Source organism: Bombyx mandarina, chromosome A1, assembly GCF_030267445.1.
Source record: "Bombyx mandarina strain Sakado chromosome A1, ASM3026744v2".
In the NCBI taxonomy this organism is placed as follows: Eukaryota; Metazoa; Arthropoda; class Insecta; order Lepidoptera; family Bombycidae; genus Bombyx; species Bombyx mandarina.
The window spans coordinates 7519849-7544054 of record NC_143234.1 but is presented as its reverse complement, the minus strand read 5'-3'; the positions used below and the strand labels follow the sequence as shown (position 1 = coordinate 7544054).

The window sequence follows — 24206 nt, the reverse complement described above, 5'->3', positions numbered from 1 at the left end:
TTGTTTTTCATTTCGAACTTTACTGAGTATGTTTTCCTTTTTAGTGATAAAATTTATCATTTTACTTTGTCCAGTAACTTCTTTAGTTTTGGCTGGTCGTAAACATAATTAAAACCACTTTCATTTCTACTTTTACATAATAATATGTATTCAAAACGTCAGATATAGTTTAATGAAAATAAAAAAAGCGATATTAAATCATCGACTAGTTTCAATTATTATAGTTTCTTGATGTTTTTTACTGGTGGTAGGGCTTCTTCTGAGTCCGCACAGGTAGGCACCACCACTCCGCCTATTTCTACTGTGAAGCAGTAATGTGTTTCGGTTTGAAGGGTTGGGCAGCCGTTGAAACTATACTGAGACCTTAGAACTTATATCTCAAGGTGCGTGGCGCATTTACCTTGTAGATGTCTATGGGCTCCAGTAACTACTTAACACCAGGTGGGCTGTGAGCTCGTCCACCCATGGAAGCAACAAAAAAAAATGTGAAATAAAAAATAATTATAATGACAGCGGCGTTATCGTTGACGCAAGTGAGTAGCGCCACATAACTCTCGAGCACCGAGTTACATACCAAACAGGGTATCTGGACATTCACGGTTTGCAAATTACCCGGCGTTATCACGAAAAAAAATGAGATTTACGAGCTGTGGTAGGCGCGTCGTCTGCTGAATGTCTGAATGGCCACAGTGAGTGTCGAACTAGGCTAGATACAAATGCCGGTAGGCCCAGGCACGGCTGTGACGGGTGGCTATCATGTGACCCGCGTCGCCTCTTGTTTACACACGCACACAGCGACGCGCACGCACACTCCGCCACGCCCGCCGAGCCGCTTATTTAGGTATATTGTTGTTTATTTTATTCGGCGCTATGCTCCGACACGGGGCGAGCCTTTCGACTCAGTTTTAACGCGTACGTTTTATGAAACGACAACTATGCGTCGATGTACGCTCGTCGGCAATAATAATTATTCATATCGGAACCGCTCCTAGCGACCGAAATAGCGACGCGGTAAACAAATTCGCGATTTTATTGGCAGGTTAACATTGTTCATTTTAATAGTTGATCGACTGTACTTTTTGTTTTTTTAGTTCGTTTGTTTTTCGTATTATCTCGACCGCTTTGTCGCACGCCGGTGCCTCTTGTCTCCGCGAATCTAAATAGCAGTTAATCATAGTTTATTTTTACCGCGCAACGTGTGTTAATAAGTTTCGTGGCCGATTGTCGCGTTTCTTTTATTTTGTATTTCGATTGAACTCGCTTATTTCGAATTGCGGAAGAGATTTCGTGCGTGAAAAAAAAATGTTCGCGAATGATGACTGTTCACCCGAAGACCCAGTTATAAAGATAAGGAATTGTATATCCGAACGACAACCTTGATAACTTGTATTTATAAATTAATAGAATAAATTACATACGTATTATATTATAATTTTGCAAAAGTTTATTTGATTGTGGAATCGTAAATTCGGCTGTCTATTCGGGATTTTGGCGGGAAGTCGTCCGTGGAGGTAACGAGGAAGAAGGCTGCACAGAAAGTTTGGAAAAGTGTTGAGCATACATCGGATGCTGGCGAGTGTTTTTTCAACGCGTTTTCGAGGCTAAGCGCTAGTTGTTTGAACAAGTGTGTTTTCTAATGGATTTATTTTGAGGTGAGTTTAAATTTACTTGTGTGTTGGTGTTTGTATTGTTTGCTTTTCGTGTTTTGTGTGAGTGCTCGCGCCGGTGGCGGGAAACCGAATACCTAGTTGCCGGGCCCTCTGTGTGAGTGTACAAACAATTGCGATTGTGTGCGTGCGCGACTTATTGTCACTCTTTGTAAGCGGGGAGACAAGGAGGGAGAGGTTACTTGTCATGTATTTAGGCGAAGACGAAACTTTGATGAGTTGACTTTTTAATTCATGTCCACCTTATATGGTTATACGAAGATATAATATGTTATACACGTTCTGTTATTACACGTGTATCTTTCGGCCGCGTATTTTGTATTAGCACGCCACATTTTCGAGAATCTATCGTCAATTTTCTGCTTGCTTTTTTGTACGTTTTCGGCAAAGTCTGACGTTATGTCCGGTCTGATTATAAGGATTAGCCAAAGAGGTTGCTTCTGCTTACACCAACAGTTCCATAGACTTCAAGCTCAGCGTTTATTTTGATCCATGAAGCGTCTATGAGTTTTATGGTTACTTAACAAAATCAAATTGTCGGATGCCGTGCGCGAATGTACGCTAAATGCTAAGTCAAATATTTAAGAATATTTCGTACTGATTTGCAGTGCTAATTACAAGGTTAGGCAAATATAAAATTAGATAATTAAATAAAATTAAAAAAGAAAAAACACGCAACTAACATTAAGCGTGGAAACGAAAAATACATTTTTTAGTAAAGTAATTTTTTTCATTCGCGCGAGAAAAGACACAATGAAACGACTCTTTTTTAGTAAAAAGTCTACTACAGACTATACATTCATTTTGAATTGTGTGTTATGAGAAACAGATTTAGATTTTTGCTTTTCGAATTTGCCCACACAGAGTTTCTCGCCGGATCTTCTCAGTGGGCCGCGATACCGATCCGGCGGTAGATTCTGCGAAGCTATGCTCTTGCTAGGGCTAGTGTTAGCAAATCCTCTCAGGTTGAGCCCGTGAGCTCACCTACCTGTCCGGGCGTGGCTGGCATAGCCTCATAAGCTACCAGCAAATAGGTAGGGAAGAATAAAAAGGTATTAGAGGCAATACGAATCACCGACGCCCGCTCCGAGAGGCTGCGGGATATATTTAAAGTTTTAATCTAATATACTTAGGCTTCAGATTGGCACGCACCAATTTTCGCGGCCGAAATAGATAGAACGACTATACCTAGCCGTCCGGTCCATATAGTTTTATCACGTTTATAAAACAATGTGCTGTGTAAATGGAATTACAGAAGAACAGTTGTTTGTTAATTATGAGACATAATTACTACCTAATAAAGACGAAAAGGGCTTGAGATCGAGGGCGTCGCGTCGGGACATATATGAGTCCTATAAAATCAAAGGCAGCTAAATCCAAGTCTGTCAAATATTCAGGTAAACTACAAAAATCAGCCCTAAACACGTCATTACGGATCCTCCCGATCCATCGAAGTACTGCTCTTGCTAGGACAAGTGTTAGCAACACTCCCGATTTGAGAAGCTGAAATAAGTTTGTTCGGATAGCTACGATATTCTTTATTTTAAAGCACGTTTATAAAGAATGAGAATATTACTAATAATCTGAATTTTAAATGATAAAACTTCGTTTATTAGTACTAAGTACTGAGTAAAAATAAAATTTTTGAACTGAATTTGTTAGGACATTTAGCTGCATTTGTTATAACATGAAAACACTAAACCGTGTCCAACTAACTAAACAAGATAGCGCCATTGTTAATCCATTTTACGACATTATGGCGTTTAGCTGCCTTTGATTTTATAGGCCTCATATGATCTTTTCGCTTTTAGTACGAACGCTTAATCGGAAATTATGAAAAAGTGGTAAATTCTGTTTTGTGGCAGCATTAGGCGCATCTGTATTCTCACCAACTGAATGAATTTGTTTTTTTTTATTTTTTATTGCTTAGATGGTTCGACGAGCTCACAGCCCACCCGGTGTTAAGTGGTTACTGGAGCACATAGACATCCACAACGTAAATGCGCCACCCACCTTGAGATATAAGTTCTAAGGTCTCAAGAATAGTTACAACGGCTGCCCCACCCTTCAAACCGAAACGCATTACTGCTTCACGGCAGAAATAGGTAGGGTGGTGGTACCTACCCGCGCAGACTCACAAGTGGTCCTACCACCAGTACGACGATTCAAACGATAATAAAAATAATATAATATGTATTTTGAAAAAAAAACACGTTTAAATAGCAAATTGTATATATTGAATCAAGTTCATACTGGTCCGGACATTAGAGCGAAGTTATTAAATTATTGTATTTGTATCGGTCAAGTTAATGATACGTCTTGAAGACGGCGAAATTGACGGTCAAAGAGTCGGTTACGTACAAACAAACATACGTGCGCGCGTTAAAAATATCTGTGAGTGACGGTGAGCACTCGTCAGCTGGTCGGCCGTGAGCCTCCGATGGCAATGCCTGTATTTTCGGAAGTAACTCAGTGTGATTCTCGTCGGATCTTCTCAGTGGGTCAATGGTAAATTAGGCGAAGCGCCCCTTTTGCTATTTTATTTTTTATTGCCTTTGAAGGCAGACGAGTATACGGTCCATCTGATGGTAAGTGGTCACCGTCGCTCATGGACGTCAGCAACGCCAGGGGCAGAGCCAAGCCGCTGCCTACCGCTCCTAGGGCTTGTGTTAGCAAATTCTCTAAGGTCGAGCCCGTGAGTTCATCCACCCATTCGCTCATAGCTGAAACAGACCCTTAGGTTACCTGCGATAACAACAGCCCAGCCCAGCTTAGGTTACCAGCAATAACAAAAAAAAAAACAATCAGAAGTTCATAATTCTTATCTCTTAAAATCCTTAAGGCTGATACTTCACCGCGTTTATCTTAATACTTGAAGTTTGCATTAAGCAAATATGTACGTTGAAGCAAACAAAATAAGAACCGAAGCTTCGTGTGTACAAAAAACGAGGGCGACATAGCACTCGAGTCACCCCATATTTTCGTCCATCCCTCCTGTTTACCTTTCTCAGCGCGGCGAGATTCTACACCCATTTTAATATAGTTTTTAAACGTTTGAGATATTTATTGTTGAAATTGCGAGCTTGGTGCCATAGAGCATTATCGATCAGCTAAGTCTGGTTCAAACTAGGCACGACCTACGGCCATGAAGAAACTGATTCAGAAGAAGATGAGGTCTGGTGGATGTTTTTCGTAGCAATGCTTGGTTTTAAAAAAGTGTCTGCTGGTAACAGACTGTGAAAAAGTGTCTGCTGGTAAAACAGACACTCCAATTTTATTTATATGTATAGATATAAATAAAATTGGAGTGTCTGTTTGTAATATTGAAATAGCCTCTTTTTACTACACGCATATGAATATACATACGGTACATACACCAAAATATTTTTTTTTACAATTTTTGTCTGTCTGTCTGTTTGTTCCGGCTAATCTCTGGAACGGCTGGACCGATTTTGATGGGACTTTCACTGATAGGTAGCTGATGATATAAGGAGTAACTTAGGCTACTTTTTTTTGACTAGTTTCGCCCCGCGGTACGTCAATAACCGCGGGTAACATCGCGGGACTCAGCTATCAATAATAAAATTGAATGTTTCCGAAGCGAAGCAAGGACGGGTCGCTAGTTAGTCAATAAAACGCGAATTCAATCTTTGAGACATGAGGTCGAATTCTCAAGTCTTAAGTTCGGACATAACAGCGTTTTTGTTTTGTTTGAGAGTTTACTGGTGGCCCGGAGGCCTTCCAGTTTTACCAGGACAGGTGGGCGAGCAAGGGCTCAGCCAGGAGGGGTGGGATTTGCTAATACAAATCCAAGCACCTCCAAAGGAGACCTAACAACTCAAGAGCAGCTGCTTCGCGAATGAATCTACTACCGGATCGGAATCGCGACCCGCTGAGAAGATCCGGTGAGGAACTCAGTGGGCTGTGTGTGTGGGTAATCGTGCAGAGCACCCCGCGGTTTTAAGTACTAATTCCCTACCCAGCGATTCGCCGTCTCAACTGTCAATACGTTTGCGTCTCATTTACGTGCCACTAGTGCCATCTAAACATAGTTCTCTCAGCACACAATATATCGTCTTTTCGCATGAAAAGTGACAACTACAGACAATTTACAAAAATATTCGAAATTGACTTAATATGCGGAATCATTTGGTATCACCAGTATTTTTCTCATAAATACTGTCAAAAGAGCGTAGTTTAGTATAGTTTAGTTTTTTTTTTTTTTTTTAGTTAACCTATGTTTTGACTACTACGAGTGTTAACAAAATCAATACATAGTTTTATTAACTTATAACAACTTTTTACTTTAAAAGACAGATAATGTAACTATAGTAAAAAATAAAAAATAAAAATGTTGTGAAGATGATTAATATAAAAAAATATCACATATTTACCTTAACCTTTAAAATACTCTCCTGTAAAATTAGTAAGTTTTGGGATTATACAGTTTTAATGCGAGAAGATGATGTGACAATATACGATGATACCCGTCATATTCAAAATGTACGCATTACTACATACGTCTCAGTAGTATGAATTAATATTATTATGGTACATTATTCAATAAAGGAGTCTACCAAAAAATGTTTTGTCAAATATGTAATAATAACATACTGTATTCGATAGAACAAGACCCAATTAGCCAAAAATGTAATCTTGTTTGGGCTTACATTCTTTATAGAAATAATTAACTCATTTTATTTAAAATCAAGAGAAGATGAAGTAAAACAAATTTGGTAAATGAAACAAAAAATATGGTCCGAAAAAACAGGGGGAACATGCAAACCAGATTTGTATTTAATTTAACGTCTCTGCATTTCCTACACTAACATTAGAGTTATTGTACCTATTATTACGTATTATTTATGTAGTATTGGACTTGTTTTTTTTCTATTTAATTGGGTAAAACGCAGGGTTTCTTTTCTTAATGTATTTTAACATTATCATAACCTCATTACTTTTTCATATAACACCATCAATCTACGCATTTATTTTCTTTTGGATGTTTGAATGAAACATTCACACTCTTAATCGTTTGTCGATATATCCCTTTGGAAAAGCTATGCTTAGGTGATTTGCTCTTGAGGTTACTAACCATCTGATCATCATTGTTCCGGGAAAATATCTGACAAGAGATGCGATAGTTTGTTTAAAAGACTCTTAGGAGGATTGTAGCGTAAATTGTGTGATACAGTTGGGTGTTATCTGTGGATACAGGTCACCCAGCTATAACACGGTAGATACGTTCCTACAAAGGTCCTACATGTTATGTTAAACCGTGTTATATGAAACTAGAAGCCAGTACAAAAAGGAGAGTAATCTTTCTGAGTAAAGCATTTCAACTATTCCTGTATGTATTTTTTTACCTATACTTTACATAAAAAACAAGCGGTAAAATTTCCCATATATTCCCATGTATTCCCATATATTGTGTGTTCACAGTGCATAATGTTTATTTTCTATATAAATTTCAACAAAAGTTTCATTATCGTGTTGTAGAAGAGGGTTTCGAGAGAATATTTCTTGTCGCGTTAGAGCGAAACCGTTTTGTAAAATATCGTGTTTTAGGAGGAGCCCGTATTATGAGATTTCTATCAATTCGTTTCCGTTTTTGCCTGTTCGTGTATCTCTGCTATCCTGATTAATATTTTACATTTGTGCATTTTACCTAACAATTTTCTTAAAACACTGGACAAGTCTCCATATTAAGAAGACGTGGTAAATTTGAAATTAACGTAGAACATTTTTCTTCAGTTTTAGCATTTCATGGACATAATTAAAACTCCGTGTACGGCATAAGCTCTCCTTTTTATTATTGTCATGTTATTCTCTCCCGACTCCGAGTCATCTGTGATCACGAAAACTGTTTTCGAATTGTCCGAAAACGTGATATTGTACCGTAAAAGTTGTTTTAATAATGCAATACCAAATGTATATAGTACCAAATGATTAAAGTATCAAATGAATGTAATACCAAATGTATATATTACCAAATGAATGTACTACATTCATTTAGTACTAAATTCTTCATTCAATTCATATCATTCAACTTCATTTAATACTAAATGATTGTAGTACATTCATTTAGTCTTGAATGTACCAAATGAATGTAGTATCAACAATAATTGATACTACATTCATTCAATAGACCACTCATCTGACATTCGTAAACTACCAACTTGCCACGGTTTTTTTTTTATTGTTTAGATGGGTGGACGAGCTCACAGCCCACCTGGTGTTAAGTGGTTACTGGAGCCCATGGACATCTACGACGTAAATGCGCCACCCACCTTGAGATATAAGTTCTAAGATCTCAGTATAGTTACAACGGCTGCCCCACCCTTCAAACCGAAACGCATTACTGCTTCACGACAGAAATAAGCAGGGCGGTGGTACCTACCCGTGCGGACTCACAAGAGTTCCTACCACCAGTAATGTTTGTATTTTGGTCAATATAAGATACTAGGTTTTTAGATATTGTTTTGAATTAAAAGTTGTACCATAATAGCTAGTTTTCTGATTTCTTACCCTTTTGCTTAGTAAATGATTTATTAATTTTTTTTAACGGAAAAAATTACAATTATCCAAGAAGTCTAATAGAAATATTAATTTTCTGAAAACTGTCGATAACTAGGTTTCAAAATTTTTCTGTTCATTTGAAAGTCGCACCTAATACATTTGTCAAATGTAATTTTTGCCTTGTCATCATAATATATTATAGTCATAATATTCTCTAGGCTTTAATTTAATGCTTTATATATGCATTTTATCAGCGAGTGATATCAAAAATCAGTGATAGTTATAGCCACCAATGAGATGTTTACGACATTAATTTGCTAATCAGAACAGGATTGTTGGCAACCAACGCACTTTTATCGATGTCGCTTGCTATAAACCCAATATAATTTAATTAAAGATCATGTGACAGTCGGTTTAGTATAAAAATATAATTATGCAAATTCGGTATTTGATTTTAGAGACGAGAAAAAAACGTTTTCTTTTTTTCAAATGTTTTATAACATTGCGTGTCAGTTAAATTGGTTATTAAAGTGATAATTAAATAGTATTTTTACTGGTGGTAGGAATAAATAAAAAGTATAATATTTTGTAACAGTTTGTACAGTGTAAAATATACGTATTTTTTATTGGGTATTAATCCTCCTTGTTTCTCAGACTAACAATTAAAGCCTAAAATTACATAATAAAAACATACATGATACCGCTGACCAGAATACCTACTACAAATTAAGAATTTTCACTGCCTTCAAAGGCAGACGTCATGAAGAAGTGATGACTGAAGTCATCGTGGCCCAAAAGATAAGACGTCGGGTGTATTCGTGTTGAGCGATGCAACGGTGTTCGAATCCCGCAGGCGGGTACCAATTTTTCTAATGAAATACGTACTCAGCAAATGTTCACGATTGACTTCCACGGTGAAAGAATAACATCGTGTAATAAAAATCAAACCCGCAAAATTATAATTTGCGTAATTACTGGTGGTAGAACATCTTGTGAGTCTGCACGGGTAGGCACCCCCAGCTTGCCTATTTCTGCCGTGAAGCAGACATGCATTTCGGTTTGAAGGGTGGGGCAGCCGTTGTAACTATACTGAGACCTTCAAATTCAATCTCAAGGTGGGTGGCGGCATTTACGTTGTATATAATATATGGGCTCTGGTATCCACTTAACACCACTGTGAGCTCGTCCACCCAACTATGCAATTAAAAAAAGACGAGGCTGTCTCTAATGAAAATTAAGAGATCGTCAAGATTACGTATTCAATTACAGGATTTTTGTTCTTTGCTTTTTAATACGGAACCCTAAAAACTCGCCTACAACGAACACGAGTAATGTTTACATTGCAAATAGTTTTTGCAGGTCTCTTAGCGACTGATAGGAGTTTGTTTTGTGGTTCGTATGTGTGCTAGTATTAAATGTAAACGGGCCTCGCGAAAATACAAGCATTCGTGAATACCATTACAACGCAGCATTGATTCGTCCGTGTTCGATGAAATGAGCCGTAGCGAACTAGATTTAAGAGAACGAAAATGGTGATGGACTTATGCTGTTTTAATATTGAAAGTCCTAGTTTTAGGCAGCGGTCTGGCTGTGTCCGTCGTTGCTGATGACCATGAGTGACGCTGATTATGCATCGGCAGATAGGCTGTGTGTTCGTCTGTCTACAAGGCCTATAGAAAAAAAAACTTAACGATTTTTCTCTTGATGGAAATGTTGGGAGGAACATAAATAATACTAATTGTTTTGGATTAGCATGCATTAGGACAGTGGTTGGCAACACACTTTTTTTTTCTACCTATTCTAGTAACGTCGAGGGGTTATTCTACATTCACCGAGAATCTAACGTGTAGGTGAACTCACGGGACTCAAGCCGGGGGTGTTGCTAACACTGGCCTTAGCAAGAGCAGTGCTACGCAGAATTTACCACCGGATCGGAATCGCGACCCACTGAGAAGATACGACGAGAAACTCAGTGGGCTGTGTCTATGGGTTAATTTTTCGTCGCAAGCGGCGGGTTCCACGAGGACGGTGACCACAGCTCGCGAACCGCATGAGGCTCTTTCGACTCTTCCGCTACGGCTCTATCGCGAAATGTTTGTTTTAGATATATTACTTATTATCTTATTTCGTAAGAGACGACGAGTAAACGTTTTTGAAAAACATGGCTATAAAATCGATGGCTCCAATGAACACTACTCTAACTCAAAATTTTGAAATTTTCGTTATTCACGCAAATCGCTTCACTATTTTAAAAGTATTACAAATTATTATTGATGGGGTTCGAAGCAAGAGTAAATCAGCTAGTTACACAAGAAAAAACCATAAATATATCTGCAATAACAAAGATTTCATCAACTTTTTTCATTTAAACGCTCCTCCTGTAAACCTACGAATTTGGAGTTAGCGTAGTGTTCATTGGAGGCATCGAAATATGTGTTAAAAAAAGGACTCTTTGAATGAATTTCAATTGTGTTTTATCAATATTTGGCTCTTTTGGATGATAAAGCTGTTGACCACTGCACTAGGCGGCTGCAAGCTGCGTAAGACCGGTTATTGTGGCGAATTTTGGTGGAGACCTATTTTAAGCAGTGGACGTCCATGAGCAGAGAAAACAAGGCTGTTTATATTATAAATTTGATTTAGCATTTACTATATAGCTTCATATTGGTCTTCATTTTCCGAGTCGGTATCTTAATTTTTGCAGGTCGTGTCTAATTTGTTTTTTTTTCCTAACTATTCGCTGGTAGCCTAAGAGACTATTCCAGCTAAGCCTGGGTAGGTGAGCTCACGGGCTCAACTTGAGAGAATTTGTTAACACTAGCCCTAGTAAGAGCAGTGTATCGTAGAGTCTACCACCGGATCGGAATCGCCACCCACCGAGAAGATCCGGCGAGAAACTCAGTTGGCTGTGATGTGTGTGTGGTTTAGTTTGCTCTTCAAGCTCTTCGTCATACTCGACGAATTCGACGAGAAGGTCTAACTCGAAGACTGTCCTCTGATAGTCACTTCAGATAGGCCTTAACAAAACTGTTTGGGTGTCTTGATCCCAGTTCAAAACCTATCGAAATCCTATTAATTGAGAATGAATTACGATAAAATCATCAGTTCGTGTTAAATTAAGCTTAGCACCAGTTAAGATTTCTGCGTAAATCCCAATAAGCTTTGTCTTTTTTAGATTTTTTTTTATGTTTGTTACCTCATATCTTTTGACTGAGTGAATCGATTTTGGTGATTCTTTTTTTATTAAAAAGCTGACGCTTCCCGTTTCAACTTAGTCCAGTTCTGATAATGGTATCCATGAGAAAACCGTATAAGTCTTAAATTTGCATTAAGTACGTGCGCGACAAATAGATGAACAACTCAATAACTAAATATCACGCCAACCGATTTTGATGATTATTATTTTTAGTGTATATTAATTTGTTTTGGAATCTCTTTTATTTTATTTGAAGTCGGTTTTTGTTAAATCATGTTTATTTACGATTTTTTTTAGGATCTCGACTGCAATTTTCATATGAATTAGTTAAATAAATATTAGCCAACAAGTCATCGTATGCACACATCTCTAGTTTCGATAGTTAGTTGACACTCAAAGCATTAACCAGCCTACATAATATGTTATACTATTCTCTACCCATAAAATTCATGTGTTCCGCTCACAAAGATAGGGTGCTCTTATTTATTATGTTATATATGCGGTGTGATATTGTGAAGCAAATACTTAACAACAAGACAATGAGTTCGTCTGAACATGACTAAAAAACAAGGTATATTTAAACAAAAATAAATTCATCAGCTTGATTTGAATACGGGCATATTCCCTTGACACGTGCACACCGAACGTCTTATCTTTTAGGCCACAACGACTTCAAAATGAAACCTCAGTTTCCCTGGCAACAACGACTTCAGTACATACTGGTGGTAGGACCTCTTGTGAGTCCGCGCGGGTAGGTACCACCACCCTGCCTATTTCTGCCGTGAACCAGTAATGCGTTTCGGTTTGAAACGCATTACAGCCACTGTAACTATACTGAGATCTTAGAACTTATATCTCAAGGTGTACCACTTAACACCAGGTGGGCTATGAGCTCGTCCACCCACCCATACAACCAATAAAAAATAAATAAATAAATCTTCCTTTGTTCCATAAAGTACAATGAATTCTTTTACTTGCAATTGTTTTATTACAAAATCTGATACATAAAATAATAATAATAATATTATTACAATGAGTTACGTTTTATACGTAATCATAGCTCGTCTCGAAGTTTATCAGTATTTAAATTATGACGTATTAAGGCACGCACAGACACTCACACAACAAATAGACACGAATGAGCTAATAAAACTTGTTCTTAAATGAAAAGAGCGGGCGAAGTCGCGCCGCGCTGTATGTGTTTGTTATATGTAAAATAAATGTATGTAACACAGGTGTGTTTTAAGTACAAAGATAATTAAGTAGGTAATATAAACACGAAAATAACGGATTCTCGCGTTTGTGTGTGTGTGTGCGTGTGTGTTCTTATGAAAGTTTTTACATACTTTCATTGTTTGTGTTTGGTAGATATCTCTAGATGTGTTGAATAATACTAGTTTTATTTAACACTTTTTTAATGGCCCCACCTGTATATATTTATGTAACGGAATCTTTGAACGTATTATAATTGTCAATTGTAATATTTTTTTTGTTCAGCCCACAGACGTTCAATGCTGGACATGGGCATTAAATTACTTAAAAAACATCTAATAGGTAAGTCAAGTACTTTTCAAACTTCACTTGCAACATGTGACGTCACATGTGGCTAATGGTTTTGTTAAAATAAATGTATATATTTAGGTTGTGGTTAGTTTACTGTGGTTAGTTTACTGGTGGTAGGACCTCTTGTAAGTCCGCACGGGTAGGTACCACCACCCTTTCTCTTTTTTTTTTTTTCACCCTGCCTATTTCTGCCGCGAAGCAGTAATGCGTTTCGATTTGAAGGCTGGGGGGCAGCCGTTGTAACTATACCGAGACCTTAGAACTTTTATCTCAAGGTGGGTGGCGCATTTACCTTATAGATGTCTATGGCCTCCAGTAACTACTTAACACCAGGTGGGCTGTGAGCTCGTCCACCCATCTAATGCCGTGAATTCATTCGTCATGTAAAAAATAAAAATCATGTCTATAAATATAAAACTATGTACGTTCGCTATAGACTCCGAAATGGCTGGATCTATTTTCATGAAATTTTCAAAAAACCTCCAGATTGACCCGGCGGATGCTTCTGTGAAGTTTGGTGTCTATAGTCCTAAGTCTATAAATATATAAGTCGATGTGTGTATATATGTTCGCGATAGACCCCGAAACGGCTGGATCGATTTTCATCAAATTTTCAACAAACCTCCAGATTGACTCGGCTGATGATTCTGTGAAGTTTTGTGTCTATAGGACCAAATTAAATAAAAAATCGGCCAACAAATCCGGCCTTGTTCGACTAATTTGTTAATAAATTAATATTTAAATATATTATTAAATTTTATCTTCGTATAGCATTTGTAATATTTGCGTGGCAACATTGTTTTTTTCAATACGATTTCAAATTAGTGCGTGCTTATGAAAAATATTATGTAAATGTTATTATTCTATAATATATAAAAAGTTTATCGAAACTTTGTATAAAACGAATTTAAATCATCGCTCTTGTGCCTCTTTAGACTTGATTCAAAATCTTATAAAAACAAGGTCGTATCGATTTTGGCAATGAAAGCCTTGCCTTAAACTGTTGATGTAAATTCAATTCTCATTTGCTAATGTACATATTCGAATAATATTATCTGACCGTAGCAGACGGTAATAGGAAAGAAATAAAAAGAAAACCGCGATGGGGCAACGCAAAGCCGCCATCGCTCGATACATAATTATCTTGTCGGATCCCCCGGATTCACTCTCGGTGCTTTTAGGACCCTCAAGCACTTGTCACCGTCCTTGTCGATTATGACGAGCGAACTGACCCATAGACACAGCCCTCTGCGTTTCTCGCTGGATCTTATCAGTAGGTCGCGAATCGGATCCGGCGGTAGATTCTGCGTAGCACTGCTCTTGCTAGGGCTAGTGTTAGCATTTTTAAACGCTTGAAATGGCGCTTGATTCTAATTCTACGTATATTTAGATATTTACAATTTTTTTTTATTGCATATATGGATGGATGAGCTCACAGCCCACCTCGTGTTAAGTGGTTACTGAAGCCTATAAGTATGTACAAAGAAGATGCTGCCACCCACCTTGAGATATGAGTTCTAAGGTCTCAGTATAGTTACGACGGCTGCCCCACCCTTCAAACCGAAACGCATTACTGCTTCACGGCAGAAATAGGCAGGGTGGTGGTACCTACCCTTGCGGACTCAAAAGAGGTCCTACCACCACTAATTACGCAAATTATAATTTTAATGGTTTTGATTTTTATTACACAATGTTATTCCTTCACTGTGGAAGTCAATCGTGAACATTTGTTAGGTACGTATTTTATTAGAAAAATTGGTACCCGCCTGCGGGATTCGAACACCGTTGCATCGCTAGATACGAATCCACCGGACGTTTTATCCTTTAGGCCACGACGACTTCAAAATTTTCAAAGGGGGAAAGAGGAAGTCGCTGTTCAATACTTCAAACTTACGCTATAGCCACATAACACCAGATATACCGCTCATCCAACAAAACATCAAAAACCTTGCAAATCGAAGGCCGACAACGACAGTCAATAAATTAAAATATATTTATATCATTACATCTAGTTGTTTGTTTATGTCAAACGATAAATAATTCAGTAAAAATAATAATATATAATTTAAATCTAAAAGGACCTCAAACTATTAAATTCATATAACGGAAGTCACACTCAAGCCGTTCTTCGTTGAGAAAGATCATGGCCGATGTTTGTATTTATGTTTATGTTATTCAAATTATCGTGATTTCTAGTAGTTAATTATAATATGTGTTTACAATAAACTTGTTGACCGTATTCAAATGCAGCGCTTAAGATTTTAGTGGTTGAATGCTTAATGTAGAAGCTTAAAAGTCTCATTGGTTTGTGGTCTAATTTTTTTTATTTTTGTTTATTGCTTAGATAGGTGGACGAGCTCACAGCCTACCTGGTGTTAAGTGGTTACTGATGCCCATAGATATCTACAGCGTAAATGCGCCGCCCACCTTGAGATATAAGTTCTAAGGTCTCAGTATAGTTACAACGGCTGCCACACCCTTCAAACCGAAACGCATTACTGCTTCACGGCAGCAACAGGCATTACCTACCCGTGCGGACTCACAAGAGGTCCTACCACTAGTAAATTTACTGGTTTTGCCTAACTATAGAGAGGTAAATTGTACAATATTGCTAATGAAAAATAGTCTTCTGCGATCACAGTACTAGAAAGGGTTCGAAGCGTCTGATATAACATAGCCTAACTTATCAAAACTTAGATAAAATTTAGGGAAACCTTTTCCATTCGCTTTGTTGAAGCTTAAAACGTGAAATGCTCACCTCGATAGATGAGGTCGAATTTCGAATAACCTTAATCATTCATTTATAATATTCTATTTTAGTATATATCTTTTTTTTTAATCGAAACACCAATCACCCATGATTAGATGCTGAAACTGTTGTTACGACACACTTTAAGTTTGGCATTTTAATACGCTTTTTGCGATCAGATTAACCAAAATAGATCTTACATAATCTTACATCCTACTAACCTACCATCGCGGTCTCTAATATATTAAGTGTATAATCTATGCATCGCGGGCCAAACTAGCAAATGTCATCCTGATAACTATGCGTGTGCGTAAAAAACGTTGCCATGGTAACCGTTGATTTAGATCTGTTAGTTTATAGTCCAGAGGGAGAAAGAGAGAGAGACAAGCAACTCTATACGCGGGAAAATCCAACGTATACCATTTTTCTGAATAACAAATTTAGCACTGGTGGTCATTGTCACGGGGCCGTATCCAGAATTTTTTTTTTTTATAAAATAAATTTTAATTGACACTGATTTTATTTAAATAGAACAATAAAAAGGACCGGTACAAATTACAATGTGTTTCCGCTGCAAAAGCGAAATCCATTCCGCACAAGTTTTAAATAAGAACATGCTTTAAATAGAGATAGCAGGTCAGAGACTGCTTAGACTGCATTTTTTTTATTTATATTCTGTTTGTAGTGATGGGAAAGTGTGGCAGCACCGCGGCGTACATCTAGTTCAAAGATAATCTTATCACTAGTATAAACTGATTACAGTTAAATTTTCATTTAAGTCTACGAGTTTTCAACGATCGATCACCCGGTCACCGTCCTCGTCGAACCCGTCGCTTGCGACGAAGGGCTCGACGAGCGAATTAACCCACAGACACAGCCCACTGAGTTTCTCGCCGGATGTTCTCAGTGGGTCACGTTTCCGACCCGGTGGTAGATTCTGCGAAGCACTGCTCTTGCTAGGGTTAGTGTTAGCAACTTCGTCAGGTTTGAGCCCCGTGAGCTCAACTACACACGCTAGGGTAAGCTGAAGTAGCCTCTCAAGGCTATCAGCATAGGTAGGAAAAAAAAAGATCGATGATATCTTTTTAATTATTTTTTTTTCTTCTCTTTTTATTATTATACTAAGATTTTGTTTCATTTTCTAACATTCTGCACTTTCACCGATTCTAAATAATAAGCCATCATTAATAGAAGAGGGAGAAAAAAAAAACATGTCTGACATAGGGACTGCCAATAGAAGTGAAACCGTGAAAAGTTATAACTTACAATTTTAGTATTAAAAATTGAAACTTTATGCTTAAATTAAAGTTATCAGCTTCAGTCGGATTATCACATCTATTGACAACACCGAGCAACAATTTTAAATAATATAAATACAAATATAATTTCATTGAAATAACAGCTAAGTAATATCCAAGCACTTTTTAATAAATGCATTCAATTTTACTTGTAAAGATATATATAGCACTAATTTTGCACAATACATCACCTGTATAGCTCTACCGATATACTGCTATTTCGCATGTGGATGACGCGAACTCACAAGATTTCACCGATCTAAAAAGCGTCTTATACATGTATAAGTAACTTTAAAATGTCGGAGACGCGAACCCATAATATTTTCCATACCAAAAAGTGTCCAACACGCCCAAAGAACGAAAAGAAAGAAAGAAGTTTTCGCTCCAAAAAAAGCAATTCACAGAAGTTCACATTTCGCGTTTCCACCAAAAATCTCGAAACACCGCCTCAGTATACAATGTTGCCACTTCGTAGAAAAAAAACACGATTCGGTCATTAAAATTGAGGTTATTGCAATTTTATATTGTCACGCATTACGACGAATTTTTAAACATTTGGTTCCATTTTATACCACTCGAAAATCGCTTAATTTGCTCAGGCACATGTCACAGTACTCACAAAGGACTCACATATAAAAAAAAAAACTTTTCGTCAGCAATATGGTCCAAATCAGATCTAATACCGATCGATTCCCATTGCCGACCGATTACCTGCGAATTTCTCAAAAACTTGCAACACTAGCTGCAACTGTCAAAATACTTGAAATATAAAAAAATACTACCTACCTACTCCTTTATTAACAAATGACCGAAGTCGGCCATGTTTGTTGGTACTGAAAATGAATACGAATTCAAAATAGGGTCTCGGCTGTTTTTTGCTTTTTTGAACTTTTAAGATCGTTTTTGTTTTATCTACTAATCTTATGAATAACATCTCTGTCGGTTTTATAAAGCCCCGATAACTAATTTTGAATAAGACCATTATTCTTTAGCCCAGAAAAGGAACGAACCAAGCTGTAGAAAAGAAATTCATAGAAAACATAGTACTGTTGTATTTGCTGATTTCTAGCATCGGAATTAATAGACCGACATTTTGTGAAGCCTCATAAATTTACTTTAATTTATAAAAAAAACGCTTGGAAATGCGGAGTGTCCACTTCATATGTATACACTGTTGTATTTGCAAATGGCGACAATCGATATTGACCCGTCGCCATCTTGTGATACGTCACATTGTATAATACTAAAATTTTATTAACGAAATTCTTGAAAATGACAATATTGTAAAGATGAAATGAGTAAGCATCGCCTAGACAAACGACTGGGCACAGTAAGACTGCAGCGAATCCGGATAATCACATTTGGTAATATAAAGATTGTATATAATTCACTGATGATGTGAATTATAATAATAATATGTAAATTTCCAGTATCTATGTTCAGTTCTAAGTTAACTCTAATGTTAGAATAAATTCAAATAACGTGAATAAAACAAAACTCGATTCTTAATGTAATGTGTACGAAAAACCGCGTCAAAATATTAAATAAATATTTGCACTCAAAAGGCTGAAAATACAGTATTCGAGTAATTAATTTAATATAGTATTTAGCTCTTAGTTACTAGAGGATTTTGTTATTGTTTCTAGATTCAATGCCATCAGGGGTTCCGTGTGAAACCTGTAACTGACTAGCCTTTAAAGTTCTTGCGAATTTGCCTAAGTTAATTGTGTGCTTCTTCGTCACGCTTGGTGGCTTAAATAATTATATGCGAGGTGGTCGTCGCCTAAAGGATAAAACGCCCGGTGAATTAGTATCAAATCCCACACGCAAGACCAATTTTTTTAATCCACCTAGGTCGTACTATAAGTCCGCACGGGTAAGTACCATCATTCTGCCTATTTATGCCGCCAAGCAGTCTTGCCTTCCAGTTTGTAAGGTGGGAGAGCGTGGCGTTTATCCCAGGCCTCGAAGTCTCTGCGTTATTGCATGCTTCACAAATATCTCACAAATTTATTGGTACGAGATTATATTTGAAGGACAAAGTTATCCTATTTAGTTTTATACTTTTTAAATTATTTTCGTTATATTAAAATATAGATGACACTTAAATTTTTTTATAGTTCTACGAAAACTATCAGAAAATTTGGGAATCGGTGATTGCCTTAAAGTTTAAATACTAAAGTTAGTGACGGGCGACGTTGAAAACGAATTATGGGATTATGTATGTGATTGCTCGGAAAAAGTGGAAGTGGGTTGGCCACATATGCTGTCGCACTAACAATCACTGGGGCACAAAGGTGCTGGAGTGGAAACATCGTACTGGACGTGGTAACGTGGGTAGACAGCCAACGAGGTGGACCTGGATGATGGATTATCTGGTCAAAATGCGAAAGTCAAAAGACCGAAAAGAATGGGTTGCGTTCGAAGAGACCTACACTCAGCAGTGCTGGACATCTCTCGCCGGATCTTCTCAGTGGGTCGCGTTTCCGATCCGGCGGTAGATTCTGCGAAGCACTGCTCTTGCTATGGTCTGTGTTAGCAACGCTCCCAATTTGAACCCCGTGAGCTCACCTACACGTAAAGGAGAAGCTGAAATAGCCTCTCAAGGCTATCAGTATAGGTAGGGGAAAAAAGGCTGGACATGGGTTGAAGAAGATAGATAGATATGTTATGCTATTCAAACATTAGATCGACTTTCGTAACATTAATTTGAGTCCGAAAAAGAAATACGATAGCTAAAATCGAACCGCATTCGAAACAATTTGTTTACATATAACTAATTCAGAAATAACAAAAAAAAACGCACACATCGGAAACGGCGCACGCACACTTTACGCGAAAAGAATTCGCGCATGGCCGCTGCTGATAAAACAACAACCCAAATAAAATGTGGCCTCAAAGCGAAATAAACTGCTATCAGTAACGCTTCCGACCTGCTTTGGCTTCCTAAATGTTGCGAGCACTATAATATGTTTAGTATATTTTGTATGCGTTGCTTAGTTAATTTAAAAAGTTTTGTAGCTACGAAAGAACTAAGAGTCAGTGTAATGCTCCCGCATAGAATATTAAAATCACACCGCTTTTATTAGTACCTTCTCTCCTAGGTTTCGAATAAGTAGACATTATTCTGTCGCGAAAAACGTTGCCTTAAAGGTTCCAATATGTTCCATTTAACCCACAGACACAGCCCACTTACACACCAGAATACTTATTCATTCACCACAACTGTACATATCAAACTCGTCGAACTACTAATAACTTCAGTCAGTAGCAGCATCTTCACGTATTTTCCCGATTCTCAATTCTTAACATCCAGGTTTGTATCGCATCCTCATAGTGGAACAAATTATTTTTTTTTCTACCTATGTTGATAACCTTGAGAGGCTATATCAGCTTCGCCCTAACGTGTAGGTGAGCTCACGGGGCTCAAACTTGACGTTGTTGCTAACACTAGCCTTAGCAAGAGCAGTGCTTCGCAGAATCAACCACCGGATCGGAAATGCGACCCACCGCGAAGATTCGGTGAGAAACTCAGTGGGGTTTTTTCTAATGAAATATGTACTTAGCTTTCATGAATTATTTCCACGATGACGGATAATATGGTGTATTAAAAATCATAGCCGGAAAAAACGTGTTTTGCGTAATTAATATACAATCGAGATACAGACCTCAAGTTTCCAGGTCTGAAGAGTAGCGGCGTCCACGTTGTGATGTCTATGGGCCTCAATAATCACGTATCACTAGATGCAACGTGATAAATAAAACGTGCTATGCCCTTTATATCGTTGATGTCTATGGGATTTGATGACCACTTATCACCAGGTGGGCCGTGAACTCGTCCACCCATCTTAACAATATAAAAAAATAGACTAGTTGATGAAAGTATCTATGACATGTCTTTTTTCAAACGAGAATTGTGAGGGGTCCCTAGAACGCTCAGAGACTGGCTTTGTCCTGGCATTCCAGATGTCTATGAGCGATGGTTACTATTCACTCATCATGATAATCGCCTTATCGTTGCCGCCGCTGACTACTCCCCCAAACTTAATCACGCAGGAGCGAGTCACCGATGACGCACTAGACACGTCCTTACGGATCCATCAGATCCAATAACCTTTGCATTAGACGCCTTCAGCTCTAACACTAGGAGCAGGCTTAGGGACCCCTGTAACTATACTAGTCGAACTCGACAAAGAGTTCGACGTGCAACCAAATTCATGAATCAGCTCGCTGAGTTTCTCGCCGGATCTTCTCAGCGGGTCGCGTTTTCCGATCCGGTAGTAGATTCATTCACGAAGCAGATGCTCTTGAGTTGTTAGGTCTCTTTCGGAGGCGCTCAGGTAGCTATTAGCTAATCCCACCTCTCCTGGCTGAGCCTTTGCTCGCCCGCCTATCCTGGTGAAACTGGAAAGACCTCCGGGCCATGAGGTGGCACATATGCCGTCTGCTTCCAAAGGCAATAAAATTAGTTGCAGTAGCTAGAGAGTCATAGCGGCAAACTACATTATCCGCATTCTCTTCGCCGGCATGTCAAAGTTAATTTTGACTGACGTGTAAACTACGTTATCTCTTGTTCCTAAAGATCATTGTCAGATAAAGCGTAATAATTTACTTACTTATATTTCATGTCTAAGAAACATAAGCTTTTAAATACATTAGCTTCGCGATATCACTTTTTCTCCGGATGAACGAACTAACTTTTTTTTTTCTGTTTTTCTTTTTTTTTATTGCTTAGATGGGTGGATGGGCTGACAGCCCACCTGGTGTTAAGTGGTTACTGGAGCCCATGGACATCTATAACGTAAATGCGCCACCCACCTTGAGACATAAGCTCTAAGGTCTCAAGTAAAGTTACAACAACTGCCCCATCTGTCAAACCGAAACGCATTACTGCTTCACGGCAGAAATAGGCAGGGTGGTGGTACCTACCCGCGCGGACTCACAAGAGGTCCTACCACTAGTAATTACGCAAATTATAACTTTGAAGGTTTTTTTTTTTGATTCTTTCGATTCACACGATTCACCTCTGAAACTACCGAGATCTTTGTAAAATAAATTTTCATATAATTATTATAAAAATGTTCGACGCATTTGGGATGTGGTCCTGGAGGAAAACGCTCGGGACTCATTCGACAGAAAATCGGAGAATCGAATCCATTCCGTTGCGGCTCAGCATCACATGCGCGGCGGAGTTTTGAGTTCCTTGGACATATTTCCAGGAAGATAGTTTTCGCAATTCCGTACCATTGCTGATCGGTTCGACCGTGATTTTTGATGATGCAGTTGATCTTGACGATCTGAATAGTCTAGAATAAATAAATTAGGATAGGTTAGTTTTGATACTTAATTAGCAGTTTATTAATATATATTTAAAAAGAGCACCCTTGAATTTAATGGCTAAATTAAATTAAGGAAGGCTATTCGAATTTATAATCAAAGCCGCGTGAATGCATCCTAAATGGCAGAGTTCGAGTTTTGCACTTATCAAATAGCTAGGAAATGTTGTGAAGCACAACTGTAAGGTATTTGGGGCATTAAGATCCAAGTCCCAACAGCATTCAACCCACTGCTCTCCCAGCTTTTCGTTAAAGCTTCAAGCAAATATAGGCAATACAAGGAAGGTTATAATGGTACCTGTCACCGTTCTCGACGAACCAGTGAGTTGCGACGAAAGGTTCGGCGAGTATATTGCGTTCCTCGCCGGATCTTCTCAGTGGGTTGCGTTTCCGATCCGGTGGTAGGTTCTGCGAAGCACTGCTCTTGCTAGGGCTAATGCTAGCAACGTCCTCAGGTTAGCGCCCCATGAACTCACCTACTCGCACGGTTATGCTAGCAGAGCCCTCTAAGGCTACCAGATTAGGTTCGGGAAAATGAGTGTTACCTACATGTAGAATGCAGGTTCCGGAAGTAGCTAGTGTACTTATTTATTTCTATCAGTGTATACTTGTAGTTGCATAAAATTTGATGATGAAATGATTTAGGATGATTGTGCAATCATTATATACAGCAGTCCATATCTTTGTTGTAATGCATATATGTAACCGCTATATAATTTATGACATAAATCTTAAAAGAGGTTATAATAAGTTATACAGGTGACCTATATGGTATTTTGAATATTGAAATATAAAAAAAAAAACATAAAAACTGGTGAAGCAATAGTTTTAAATGTTGTTTCTCTTTATAGAACAACTCAGTTTGTGCTATAGTTTTACTGGGCTAAATTTTATTTTAATGTTATTTTATTTTAATGTAAATAGACGTATTTATTTAAAACTGTAAACTCTCCCGTCAAATTAAAGAACGTATTTAATAAATGGTTTCGAATCGACGAGATATTCGAGATGATACCGGCATGGGCATCTCGTTTTTACCACCGCACCGCCCGCCACCGGAGTAGAGTTCATCCATACTACCTGGAGCCACTGCGGTCATCCACAGTGCGCTTCCAGAGATCTTTTTTGCCACGCACCATCCGGCTATGGAATGAGCTCCCCTCCACGGTGTTTCCCGAGCGCTATGACATGTCCTTCTTCAAACGAGGCTTATGGAGAGTATTAAGCGGTAGGCAGCGGCTTGGCTCTGCATTGCTGAAGTCCATGAGCGACGGTAACCACTCACCATCAGGTGGGCCGTATGCTCGTCTGCCTACAAGGGCAATAAAAAAAAAAAGAGATATATCCACAATATTCGAATACTGTCGTATTTTAGATTTCAAAAATGTAGGATGATGTCGGTAATGAAAAAGAATTGACATATGTAACATATTGATTGTCAAATATTTATGCGTACGTACAGAAATTTGTTTCTGTAAGCTAATGATATTATATCAAGCTACGATACGCCTGGATTGTACCCCCTTAATGGTGATGCCATATTCAGCTAATCTGTAACACTACATTCATTGACTGTTAGACAGTATAAAGTTCGACGGGTCAGTTAATGAGTAGTAAATTGGTGTGGCAATTTAAACTCGACTGCATTAGTAATAGAGGTCGTTTTGAAGTATTTTTAGCATTATTAATTATGTTATTTACATAAAAATAAAAGTTAAAACTTGACAATTTCTAGCATTTTTTTAAAATAACGTTAAAGCTATATACGAAAACAAAAAATCGATTGACAAAAGAGAAAACGACACTCAAACGTTTTCTCTTTGCCTGTTTATGTGTAGATAAAAAAAATTATGACTTGTGAACAGACAGTGACATGAT

At 38.0% G+C, this 24206-nt stretch overlaps 1 protein-coding gene across 5 annotated transcripts in view; it reads left to right on the top strand.

Annotated features, from left to right (window-relative positions):
• Nucleotides 1-843: 843 nt before the first annotated feature.
• The window catches only part of FoxP (forkhead box transcription factor P), a 210920-nt gene continuing 187557 nt past the window's right edge, over nt 844-24206 (top strand). For 4 of the 5 annotated variants that reach the window (XR_016325711.1, XM_089739889.1, XM_089739890.1 and 1 more), the window contains exon 1: nt 844-1652. The gene's annotated coding sequence lies outside the window, so the exon portion shown is untranslated. The remainder of the gene's footprint in view (nt 1653-24206) is intronic. The other variant, XM_089739888.1, reaches the window with a different exon arrangement.